Genomic DNA, 13,157 nt, shown 5'->3' on the forward strand with positions numbered 1-13,157 from the left:
GAAATTGTTGGTTGTGTAGGTTGTACCGTGTGTATGCACCATTACCATAAAACACAAAGAAACTATTAAATAAACAGATTTTATATATATATATATATATATATATATATATATATATATACAGTGCTCGAAGTGGTAATTTAGAGGTGGGGGAATGGAGATTGAATCTCCCCCCCTATGGGCCCCTGCTTCTATATCACCCCACTGTACTTCTAACCCCCCCTACCCGCCCCTCACACTTCTCCCTGCCTGCTCCCCTCTCTCACACCATGCCCTTACTGATTCCCTCTCTCTTTCACCCCCTACAATGGTTAGCCTGTCTCCCCCTCTCTCTATTCCCTCTGTCACACCCTCCCCTCTCTCTAATTCCCTCTTACCTGCGCTGCTGGAGTGGAGCCACCGGGATCCTCGGGTCTTCACTGCAGTTTTTCTGGTGCCGCTACGAGCCAATGAGAAGCTGCCATTTGGCAGCTTCTCATTGGCTGGCGGCTGCGAGCCCTGCGATTGGCTGGCGGCCGTGAGTCCCGCGATTGACTGGCAGCTGCGAGCCTCGTGACTGGCTGGCAGCCGTACAGTGCATGGTGCTTACAGTGCAGCCGGGACCAGGTACTTTGTCCCGGCTATATGTCAACGCCTCCGCTGCCGCGATTGAGATGTGTCCCCTGCGGGACACATCTCTACACATTGCTGCTGCTGTTCCAGCGCCGGGATCCCATACTGGATCCCAGCGCCGGTGCATTCTTGAAGTGGCGACATGTCATACCGCCGTATACCGCCCTACTTTGACCACTGTATATATATATATATATATATATATATACACATACATACATATATAAACTTTTGTTTCCTGCATTACAAACTTAAAAACAAGAGTTAAAGCAAACTACTGTACATGCTGACATAAATCGACAGATCAAGCAGCCTGTTTCTTATGGCCTCCATGCTATGCTAAACACTGTGATGTGGACAAGATCATATTGCAACACAAACTTCTATGAAACATGGACCTCACACAACTTGCACAGTGAACGATGTCACCCGTGACATGCTTTTAAATGGAGTATTTTTCTGTTACAAATATCATGTGGCACCTGGGATATTAGCCCTGCTCAAAGTTTGCTCCATTACCAATGTACATGTAAAAGTGAGTACAGCTGTACCTGAAAACCAACACCACTGGGTAAGTAACTTGGCTTTTCATAGTTTGAGTCATACGCTGCAGTGTGCCTATATAACTCTGCGGTATCAATACCTGCACACACATCATTTCCAACATATTTGATCAATAAAATGTTTTAATATATTTTCAAGAATATGTTTTTAACTTAAATGAAAAAAGCACAAGTTTTACAATTTTTGTAAAAAAAGGTCTGTTAATTAAGAAGAATTTCTTCATATATATATATAAATGTATAACCTATTTGTATACTAGTTTGAAATTTAAGCACATTTGTGCTTGAATTAATGCCCCCATACACTAGCGACGGATTGACGCAATTTCCCGAACCTCAGACGCCAGGGTAGGGGCATCGGTGAAATCCAGTATGATGGATTTCACTGATTTGCCAATCATGATCAAAATGTGATTATCAAATCGGGGATTTGTAATATGTCGAATTTCACTGATTCCCCGTCAGATTGGCGACCATCGATGGAGTTTCTGATCCAATCCTTTACACTGTGCCGGAATACATATTCTTGTCACCATCATTGTGGCAAGCTAATTCAGGCAATATCATTAATTGCACAAGTTGGAAAGTTATGCATGCATTAAATTAAATAAGACTTTTGTACCTGCTCTATTCTTGGTTACAGTGAAATAGTAGACACATGAAAAGTATTTTTTTCAATTCCTGGAGAAGGAGACAAAGGATATATGAGTGGGTGAAGCTACAAATTAATTGTTCTTGCTGCATGGAGCATTATAACACACAGCAAAAGGAATGTAAAAGCTCATTAGTGGTATCAGAGCAAAGGTTTATTAAAGGAAATCAAGTTAGGTATAAAATGATATAATGAAAACGTGTGAATACAAATTGTATAATCCTGATCAACTAACAGGTACGACGAGTTATTATTTGTTAAAGAAACACCACAATTGAGCTGGAAGCAATGTCATTGTAATCATGTTTATATTACTATAGGAAACATTAAATGTTGATTGCAAACAGTCCTTTACGAGCTATTGGCAGCAGTCTAAATAGGATGTGTTACTTCCTTTAGAAACAGATCATACTTGCCTACCGTCCTATTCGGCCAGGATCCTCCCAAAAATCGGGTGTCGCTTCCGCCCCCCCAGAAAGGCAGGCAAGCCTCCCGGTCCCCGGCGACCCGTCTGGCCCCCCTGCGATCACAGTATAAACCCCAGCAGCGGCCCCACCCCCTGCTTCACAATGCCATTAATCTTGGCACTGTAAAGAGGGGGCGGGGTTGCGATGATGCAATTGCGCTGTCACACCCATGATCTGCCCCCATGAACAGGGGTGGATTTTACCTAAGGGCTGCGGGACTGCAGCCCCCCCCCCCAGTAATATCCACCACCTGCAGGGACTGCCTAGCAGTGGAAGTGACTTCTCATTGGAAGCACTCCCTGCTGATCACAGCCAGAAAGGCAGTCCCAGGGGGAGGTGTTTTCTCCCCCTGGGACTGCCAGTCTGGACTGCAATAGCAGAGAGAGTGCTTCCCATGGGAAGCCACTCCCCTGCACTTATGGCAGCCCTATCTGGCTTCTAGGAGCTGCAACAGATGCAGCCCTTAAAAGCCAGTCTGTCTGCTAGCTGCTCTGAACTTAAGTCATGTCCCCTTATTTAGGCTCCACCCTTCATGACCATCAGACTTAATCCCCACCTCCCGATGACATCAGCTGTCAATCACAGGGATGACAGGGAGAAGAGGGTTGCATAGACTGCAGCCTATGATGTGCAGACCCCCGGCAAGACAGGTAAGGAGCTGCCGCTGCTCATGACATAAGAGTTTTACTTAACACTTTAGGTAACCCTCAAATGTTACTTCACTGTTGTCTACTGGATCACTTTGATCACTGTCTAGAGATGTGCTTTTTTGGTTTCCAAAAATCCCAACATACCCGAATTTGGGGGTTCTGAAAGGTACTGAATACAGGCTTGCATCTTCCCGACAAGTTTGGAAATCAGGACCAGAAATGTTGGATCTTGTGTGTTTTATATTGCATATAACAGTCCCTCCCTCATGATCAGGCACCATTTCACAGAGGAGAATGTAGGTAAAGGGTGTGGGCTGTGGTTGATTACAAAATGTAATTAAAATGCTATAAGGATGCAATTAGGACAGAGAGTTGTTGTAGGTAGATGGAGTAGGTACCTGGGAAGGGTGACTGCAGGCATCTTTGTCACTGTGTGAATGTCAGACACACTAGATAGCAAGTTAGCTGAAACCCAGTGCAAAGCAATCTGCAAACAGGCTGCTGTTTATTAGAGATGAGCGGATCGTTTATGCTGAAAACTGAACACACCCAAGTCGTTCCGAACCTTCTTGCAAGTTCAGAACTCGGTTCTAAAAAACAGATTTCACCTATTTTGTATTGCATTTAAGTCCCTCCCCCATGATTTTGGATGCTGTGAGGTGGTCAAAATTGACTGGAAATTAATGCTATTTATGTTAATAAGACTACAGAAACAAACACAGGTCCAAGTTACATGATTTTAGCTGTTTTTATCAACTTTTAAAGAAGGGTGATGGGAGAGACATCATGACTCTCATGACGTTTTGTCCCATCCCATAGTGCAGAGAGACAGCGGGCCCGGATGAGTGGACAGCGGCAGTCGTTGGCAGGAGCAGGGATTCAGTTAAGTTGCTTTTTCTTTGTGTGTGTGTGTGTGTAAGGGGGCACGGGGACTTGCAGAACATAGGGGGATGCTACTGGGGGCACTATATAGGGGGGGCGCTACTGGGGCACTGTATGGAAATGGTGGCCGCTACTGGGGGCATTGTATAGGGGGAGGTGCTACTAGGGGCACTGTATAGGGGGGGCGCTACTGGGGGCACTGTATGGGGAGGGTGGTCGCTATAGGGGGCTCTGTATGGGGGGGACTAATACTGGGGGCAATGCATAGGGGGGATTACTACTGGGTACACTGCATAGGGGGATTACTACTGGGGGCAATGCATAGGGGGGAGTACTACTGGGGGCACTGTAAAGGGGGGACTACTACTGGGGGCAATGCATAGGGAGGCTTACTACTGGGGCACTGCATAGGGGGATACTACTGGGGGCAATGCATAGGGGGGAGTACTACTGGGGGCACTGTAAAGGGGGGACTACTACTGGGGGCAATGCATAGGGGGATTACTACTAGGGCCACTGCATAGGGAGGACTACTACTGGGGCCACTGCATAGGGGGGACTACTACTAGGGCCACTGCATAGGGGTGACTACTACTGGAGGCACTGCATAGGGGGGACTACTACTGGGGGCACGGTATAAGGAGCACTACAGGGGCACTGCATAGGAAATTTGTTGTACTGTACATGTTTAGACTGTGATTTGTGTTCTTTTCCTGTAAATTAATTCTGTTTTTCTGCCAACACCCCCCACCTCTCCTGGCACAGCCTCCACCGATAGCATCCCATCCCCGGTAGAGGATTGTTTATTAGGGGCCCCAGTGCATTGCTTTGCCCAGGGGCCTGAACTGCTGTTAAGACAGCCCTGCTTATATATAGGGTGGCTGCTGTTCTCCAAGTGACAGTTGTTCAGACGGTTCCAAAATAGGTTTCTATAAAAAAGTGAGAAATAGCGCCTCCTAGGGCCTGATTCAGCTTGGATCGCAGTTGCTAATACTCACGCAATCAGCTGATTGTTGCTCTCTGCACAAGCATACGCATCGCAGTGCGTGAACCAGCTGCTGCAATCCGGGCTGCAATCGCAAAGGCTAAGCAGAACCCTCGCAGAGTGATTGACAGGAAGTGCCATTTGTGGGTGGTGACGGGGTGGTCAGGGAGACGCAGGCATGCCAGTGCATTCGCATGCTGTTTTTAGTGGCATGCATAAATTATCCACTGCGAAGCCATATGCAGTGTGAGGTCTAATAGCGTGCATGGCTTTTTAGCAGTTTCTGAGTAAGGTCAGGGCTTGTGCAAGTGTGCGTATGGGTCCGATGGTAGTCGATAGTACCGATGGTTTCGCTATTCTGCTAAGTATTACAGATGTGCGTATGGTAAAGTGGGCATCCTTATGTTTTGCGATCGTAGTGGATTATCTTGCTATCGCAGTTGAACTGTGTGCATACACAGTATTACGATTCGTAGTGAATCATGCCCCTAGTTCAGCATTTTAGGTAATTCTTATTTCCATCACAAGACAGTATCTATTTAAGAGGTACAATCACCAGTATTAAAATGGCAGATGAGATTTTTCTCTCTAATCGAAGTTCCCACAGGTAATAGCAGCTCGGGATGCCTCCATCAAAGGATCGCCCCATATATTCAACATCCTATATAAGCGAGAAAAAAAGAAAAGCAGATACCATAGTGTAATAAAGTTTTACACCATTTATTTAGACTAAAAGACAATTGGTAATGCATGTACAATATACGGTATAAAAACAATTAAGACTTATCTGGAGTAGAACTTGTCCAAGTTCTCTAGGTCTCTAACATCAGAGGGATACAGTAGTTCACCTCAACGCATTTCATTCCTACTCCCTATGCCGTCTGCTGGACTTCATCTGGAGGGTTAAATATATATATATACTTATATTGTCACTTGTACTGTATATGAGACAGTGTGATTTCAAGATTATTTGTTACAAAAATAGTACTGTGCTGTGTCTGAGTGAACTTCTCCCCATAGCAGTACTAAATATAAAAATAATGGGAGTGCTGGTAATTGGCTGCTGGTTTAAAAAATAGATTTATTCCATATAAAACAGTCGAATATACATTATATCAATCCAATAATTCTAATACAGGTGGAATGATTAATAAGGCTAATTGCCACAAATTAAAGCACGGATCCGGCTTAACCTATTTATAAATGTATAACAGACAGACATATAAAAAAATATCAATATATTATAAACAATTGGAATATGCCGACCACTTTTTCATAGATCTATAGGCATCAATTCGATCAGATTATGGTAACGGAGTATGGAGTAGAAGTTTAGTAGTAGTCAGCAGATATGTATTAATAGTTGTTAGTATAGGTATCCATTCACTGCCAATTAGTATGTAAGTTGATGGTAACGTTCAGTCACAATTTGGTTAGCAAATGAGAAAAAGCAGCTTATATTGCACAGATTGGAAAGTACTCCTGCTGCTGTATATTTCATACATTACCATCCATACATTACTGTGGGAATATAACGAGGTGAAGCTGACCTCTACCCCAATCCAGGGGGAGGAAATTAGGCAATACTTGCCAAATGTGAAAGTCAGTGTTGGACTCGGTGTGTCAGTTGTAATAGCACTGTACATCGAGCGGTCTAGAGGTACTTGTAACCTCAGGCAGAAGGACCTCTACTGCTGAATCACGGCACTCTTTACCACTGGCTGTGTATTAGTCGCTGGGACATGCTGAGATACGCTGACTACCTCGCACTCCGCTACTTCCGGTATCGGGCCTGCAACTTCCGGTTTGCATGCCACCTGCATTCCACAAGTCAGCTGACGCGTTTCTCCGCCCTATGACATGGCGGTTTCATCAGAAGATAGTTCACTACCCATTGGTACTGCATTATATCCCTCCTGATATGCACTCATTGGTCAATTTTCAATCCTAATTAGGAAAATTTGGTTTTAGCTAATAATATACTACATTGATGCTTTTCAAGAGGATAAATTATCAGAACTCACATATTATGATAAAACATAAATAATACAACTTATGCAATTCATTATTCTCTATCTATATAGAGTCAACATTAGATATTAAAGTACCCTTAACCTTAAGTATCAATAATGATTTCAAAGTGTACTTCTCACAATTGATAGTATAATAGATAGTCACTTATATATAACTAAATCCCTACTTGCGACTAAAATACTCCATATTACAACATATTCCTTAAAAAGGAAAACAATAAATAACTTCATAATAATGTCATAATTAATGACAATTAGTAATGCAGATAAAAAATTAGATGAATCATAGAGATCTGATATATGACTCAATCAGGATTCCTATACCAACAGATGGAAAGTAATCATAGACTAAAGGACCATTAGACCTCTTATATTATATTATTCAAAATTAAATATATAAAATTTGCCTAAAATATAATGATACAGTCATATAGATAATAATTACTATAGTTGGAAGTAGACCCACATTAATAAAAATGGCACTAAAAAACCAACCGATAAATAGACCTCCCAAAAATAATAATCACACACATATATATATATATATATATGTATATATATATATATATATATATAGAGAGAGAATATATGTGATGACTATGGCGCCAACCAACAACAGTAAATAAATATAAACTGAATAATTCAAACTGTAGTGACCAATTATAGTGAAACAAATATATATAACAGGACGCGCTACCAGAAGGTGTCAGCTGAATACAAGTGAGGAGGATTGGGGCAAATCCCAAACAATAGATGTGGAAATAACAAATGATACAGCGACAGGCGTCACTTAAAAAGTGCACAGTGCAATAAATATAAAGAAATTTAATCAAAAATTCATAAGGACATACTAACATAAATACATATAATAAAAGGTGAATGGGCAAGGATCACATAATAGCTTGAAAAAGCATATCAACAAATCTCAACACCGCAGTGTTGGAATAAAGTGCAAATGCATAATGGTATATATTGCACAAGCCCAATAATATATATTAAAAACAGATGAACTGAGAATATAGTTTTAGAAACAGCAATGAGTTCAAAGGTGCTTATCTTAGTGGATTTAAATGCAAGAGTGCAGCTTGCCCAACGCGTTTCATCCAATGGGACTTTTTCAAGGGATATTAGCTAGCATGCATGAGTCCATATTTATACCAAGTTTAAACAGAACCAATTAGTCATCCTCATTACAATTCGTGACCTCATATCCAGTCTATCGGAGTGATTTAGCAAAGGAGACTTTCAAAATGCTCCTATAAATTAAGTTAATTATTTATAACGTGAATAGAATTCCAGAAACGTCCAGATCTTTTTAATATAGTGTAAAACTTGGCGTAATACTAAGCGGTACTTCCGCCCAAAGATTCCAAATCTCCACCCTCTATGGCAACATCCGCCCTCTTCTGGGTCTGGACGGAGGCAGATGGTTATAGGATCAGTGTCTACATAACTTCCGCCCTCACTTCTGGCTCCACGTGGCATCCGTCCTTCAGTATCCGGTGATGGTATCGCGGGTATCCACGTGACTTCTGCCCTGACTCCAACGTTCATCATCTCACAAGCATCAGCCCATAGTCGACGTCATCGACATCCCACTCAGGTTAAGCGCTTCTTGCTCCTATCGTATTCCGGAAATAGGCACTGCCATTAGTCTGCGGAAGCAGAAAAATTCAGTAATATTTGGAAACTTTAAGAGCGCCATTTTGAGAGAGGGTAATTCTGCCCAAAGTGTTAACATTAATAGACACACCACTTAAATAGGCATAGAATAATAGTAACGTTTATATGACAATGAGCCGGGATTTAAATAAACGACAAATTTTGTGGTCACACTTGCTAGGGCACCCTGTTTTTCAAATGTAAGACAAACTTTTTTCTTTTTCCAGGTGCTTATTAACTGATAGCCCTGGGTGTGGTCCTGTCTCTTTAAGGCAGGACCCAGTTTTCTGTTTAAAATGTATGCAAGCTTGAGGCCAAGATGGCAGATCAAGTTCATTTATCTGAGAATCAGTGTAGGGACTGGCTAGATGGGAATGACCGTGAAGCGGTGGCCAGCTTAACAAATTATTGCAATATTTTGGAACCAACATTCCCTATGTTCAAAGGAGTTGCAGTTTGAAAAGCATGTGAGTGCCGAGTTTGTATGATATTTTTTATGTAGATGGTGTGGTCACATACCAAGGGCACCCCAGATGGTCGAGTGCCGTGGATTGAGCCTGTCGTTTATTTAAATTTTGTGGTCACACTTGCTAGGGCACCCTGTTTTTCAAATGTAAGACAAACTTTTTTCTTTTTCCAGGTGCTTATTAACTGATAGCCCTGGGTGCGGTCTTGTCTCTTTAAGGCAGGACCCAGTTTTCTGTTTAAAATGTATGCAAGCTTGAGGCCAACATGGCAGATCAAGTTCATTTATCTGAGAATCAGTGTAGGGACTGGCTAAATGGGAATGACCGTGAAGCGGTGGCCAGCTTAACAAATTATTGCAATATTTTGGAACCAACATTCCCTATGTTCAAAGGAGTTGCAGTTTGAAAAGCATGTGAGTGCCGAGTTTGTATGATATTTTTTATGTAGATGGTGTGGTCACATACCAAGGGCACCCCAGGTGGTCGAGTGCCGTGGATTGAGCCTGTCGTTTATATATATATATATATATTAGGGGTGTGCACCTGCCACTTTTCGTGTTTTGGATCTGGATCTTTCTTCGTGTTTTGGATCTGGATTGGTTTTGCCAAAACCACCCTTCCGTGTTTTGGGTTCTGGGTTTTGTGTTTTGGATCTGTATTTTTTTGAAAAAAAGCATAAAACAGCTAAAATCACAGAATTTGTAGGTTTTTCTGCTCCTATGCTATTATTAACCTCAATAACCTTAATTTCCACTCATTTCCAGTCTATTCTGAACACCTCAAACCTCACAATAGTGTTTTTATGTCCAAAAGGTTGCACCGAGGTAGCTGGATGACTATGCTAAGCGACACGAGTGGGAGGCACAAACACATGACTCATCTAGGCGTGAAACTGCAGTGGCAGACAGGATGGCAGTTTGAAAAACTAGGCCCCAAACTGTACCTAATGCAAAGAAAAAAAAGAGGTGCAAGATGGAATTGTCCTTGGGCCCTCCCACCCACCCTTATGTTGTATAAACAGGACATGCACACTTTAACAAACCAATCATTTCAGCGCCAGGGTCTGCCACACAACTGTGGCTGAAATGATTGGTTCGTTTGGGCCCCCACAAAACAAGCTGGCAATTAATCTGTCCCTGCACAAACTGGCTCTACGGAGGCAAGATGTCATCCTCATCCTCCTCATCCACCGATTCCTCACCCTCTTCAGTGTGTACATCCTCATCCTCACAGAGTATTAATTTGTCCCCGCTGGAACCACAGGTCCCTCTGTACGTTCTGGAGGCTGGTCTCCCTGGAAGAGTTGATAATTCATTTTATGAACATCATCTTCTCCACATTTTGTGGAAGCAACCTCCTACGCCTTTCGCTGACAAGGTTCCCGGCTGCACTAAACACTCTTTCGGAGTACACACTGGAGGGGGGGCAACTCAGGTAAAATAGAGCCAGTTTGTACAGGGACCTCCAAATTGCTTCTTTTTCCTGCCAGTACAGGTACGGACTGTCTGACATGCCTACTTGGATGCTGTCACCGATGTAATCCTTTAACAGACAGACGCATGCTTGTCGCTGCTGCTTTTAGGATGCAGGTGCGGCTACAGCCCACACATTTCACAAAGACCGAAAAAAAAGAACAATATTTTAATTGTTTGTGTAGCACACTTTGAGGGTGTCACCACCTTTTAACAGACAGACGCACGCTTGTCGCTGCTGCTTTAAGGATGCAGGTGCGGCTACAGCCCACACAATTCACAAAGACAGAAAGAAGAAGAAGAATATTTTTATTGTTTGTGTAGCACACTTTGAGGGTGTCACCACCCTTTAACAGACAGACGCACGCTTGTCGCTGCTGCTTTGAGGATGCAAGTGCGGCTACATCGCACACAAGTCACAAACACATTAAAAAAATAGTTTTTTATTTTTTGGAGCACTTTGAGAGTTACACCACCCTTTAACAGACAGACGCACGCTTGTCGCTGCTGCTTTAAGGATGCAGGTGCGGCTACAGCCCACACAATTCACAAAGACAGAAAAAAGAAGAAGAATATTTTTATTGTTTGTGTAGCACACTTTGAGGGTGTCACCACCCTTTAACAGACAGACGCACGCTTGTCGCTGCTGCTTTGAGGATGCAAGTGCGGCTACATCGCACACAAGTCACAAACACATTAAAAAAATAGTTTTTTATTTTTTGGAGCACTTTGAGAGTTGCACCACCCTTTAACAGACAGACGCACGCTTGTCGCTGCTGCTTTGAGGATGCAAGTGCGGCTACAGCCCACACAATTCACAAAGACAGAAAAAAAAAGAACAATATTTTTATTGTTTGTGTAGCACACTTTAAGGGTGTCACCACCCTTTAACAGACAGACGCACGCTTGTCGCTGCTGCTTTGAGGATGCAGGTGGAATCTAGACTGGATTTGGAACCGGGGACACACTACCTCCATCAATTGTCTAAATCCCACTGCACTAATGGCGGATACCGGACGCACGTCTAACACCAACATAGCAGTCAAGGCCTCAGTTATACGTTTTGCTTCAGGATGACTGCTGTTGTACTTCATCCTCATTGCTAGGGACTGTTGGAGGGTCAATTGTTTAGTAAAAGTAGTGATGTTCCTACTTCCTCTCTGGGATGATGAACAACTCCCAGCAGCAGCAATAGCACTAGGAGGAAGTGGTTCTTGATCTTTCCCTATTTTATTTTTATCGGAGAAAGTTTGGTCCTCCATTTATGTTATATTGATATATACGTGCGGCTAAAGCGCACACAAACACAGAAAATATTTTTTTATTTTTGCTGGAGAGTAGTGCACTTTGTGGGTTACACCACCCTTTAAGAAATGAGCCAGCCAGCTCTTTACTTATGGGACACAGGCGCACGCTTGGCGCTGCTCCTTTGTTGATGCATGTGCAGCCACAGTGCACACAAGTCACAAACACAGAAAATATATTTTTTTTTGTTTGGAGTGTACTTTGGGGGTTACAGCACCCTTTAACGGTCAAGCCAGCCGGCCCTTTACTTATGACACAGGCGCACGCTTGGCACTACTTTGTTGATGCACGTGCGGCTACTGCGCACACAATTCACAAACACAGAAAATATATATTTTTTTGGTTTGGACTGGAGTGTACTTTGGGGGTTACAGCACCCTTTAACGGTCAAGCCAGCCGGCCCTTTACTTATGACACAGGTGCACGCTTGGCACTACTTTGTTGATGCACGTGCGGCTACTGCGTACACAATTCACAAACACAGAAAATAATTTTTTTTTTGGTTTGGACTGGAGTGTACTTTGGGGGTTACAGCACCCTTTAACGGTCAAGCCAGCCGGCCCTTTACTTATGACACAGGCGCACGCTTGGCACTACTTTGTTGATGCACGTGCGGCTACTGCGCACACAATTCACAAACACACAAAAAATATTATTTTTTTAGCACTTGGGGGGAGCACCCCTGATGGATAGAGCACCCCCTGGACAACACTACAGCACCCCTTTAGGACTGGGACACTGCACAGGACTTTGGAGTGGACACAGCCCCTATGGAGAACTGACTGCACAACACAGTCCAGCCAGCCCCTATGGACTTTGAAGTAGTGGACACAGCCCCTATTAACAACAGCAGCACAGCACAACACAGCCAGCCCCTATGTACTTTGAAGTAGTGGACAACAGCAGCACAGCGCAGCACAGCACAGCACAACACTACTCTGCACTACACTACACTACACAGCCCAGCCAGCCCTAACTCCCACCCTCCCTCTTCACTGTACACAGCCGAGTGAGAAAATGGCGCCGACGCAGGTACCTTATATAGGATCCAAAACCCGCGAGACTCGGACGGCGGGATGATGACATTTTGCCTCGATTTCAGATCCGAGTCAGGCGGGAAAAGTCGAGCCTGACTCGGATCTGCCTCGGATCGGGGGGGCTCGGGGGGGTACGGATTTCAGAAATCCGAACCCGCTCACCCCTAATATATATATATATATATATATATATATAAAAATAAAAGTAGAGACACATAGAATACTAAATAAAATTGGTTATCTATAACTCATATAGTTTCTGTAAAAAACTCGTTATAATTAGTATGGAAGAGGATATAAGGGAGGGGAAAAGAAGTTCAACAATAACCCAAAAATTCTATATTATTCAGTTCAATTGTTTCATTGAGGC

The sequence above is a fragment of the Taudactylus pleione genome, unplaced genomic scaffold (genome assembly GCF_031769625.1).
Source record: "Taudactylus pleione unplaced genomic scaffold, aTauple2 ptg000053l, whole genome shotgun sequence".
NCBI classification, from domain to species: domain Eukaryota; kingdom Metazoa; phylum Chordata; class Amphibia; order Anura; family Myobatrachidae; genus Taudactylus; species Taudactylus pleione.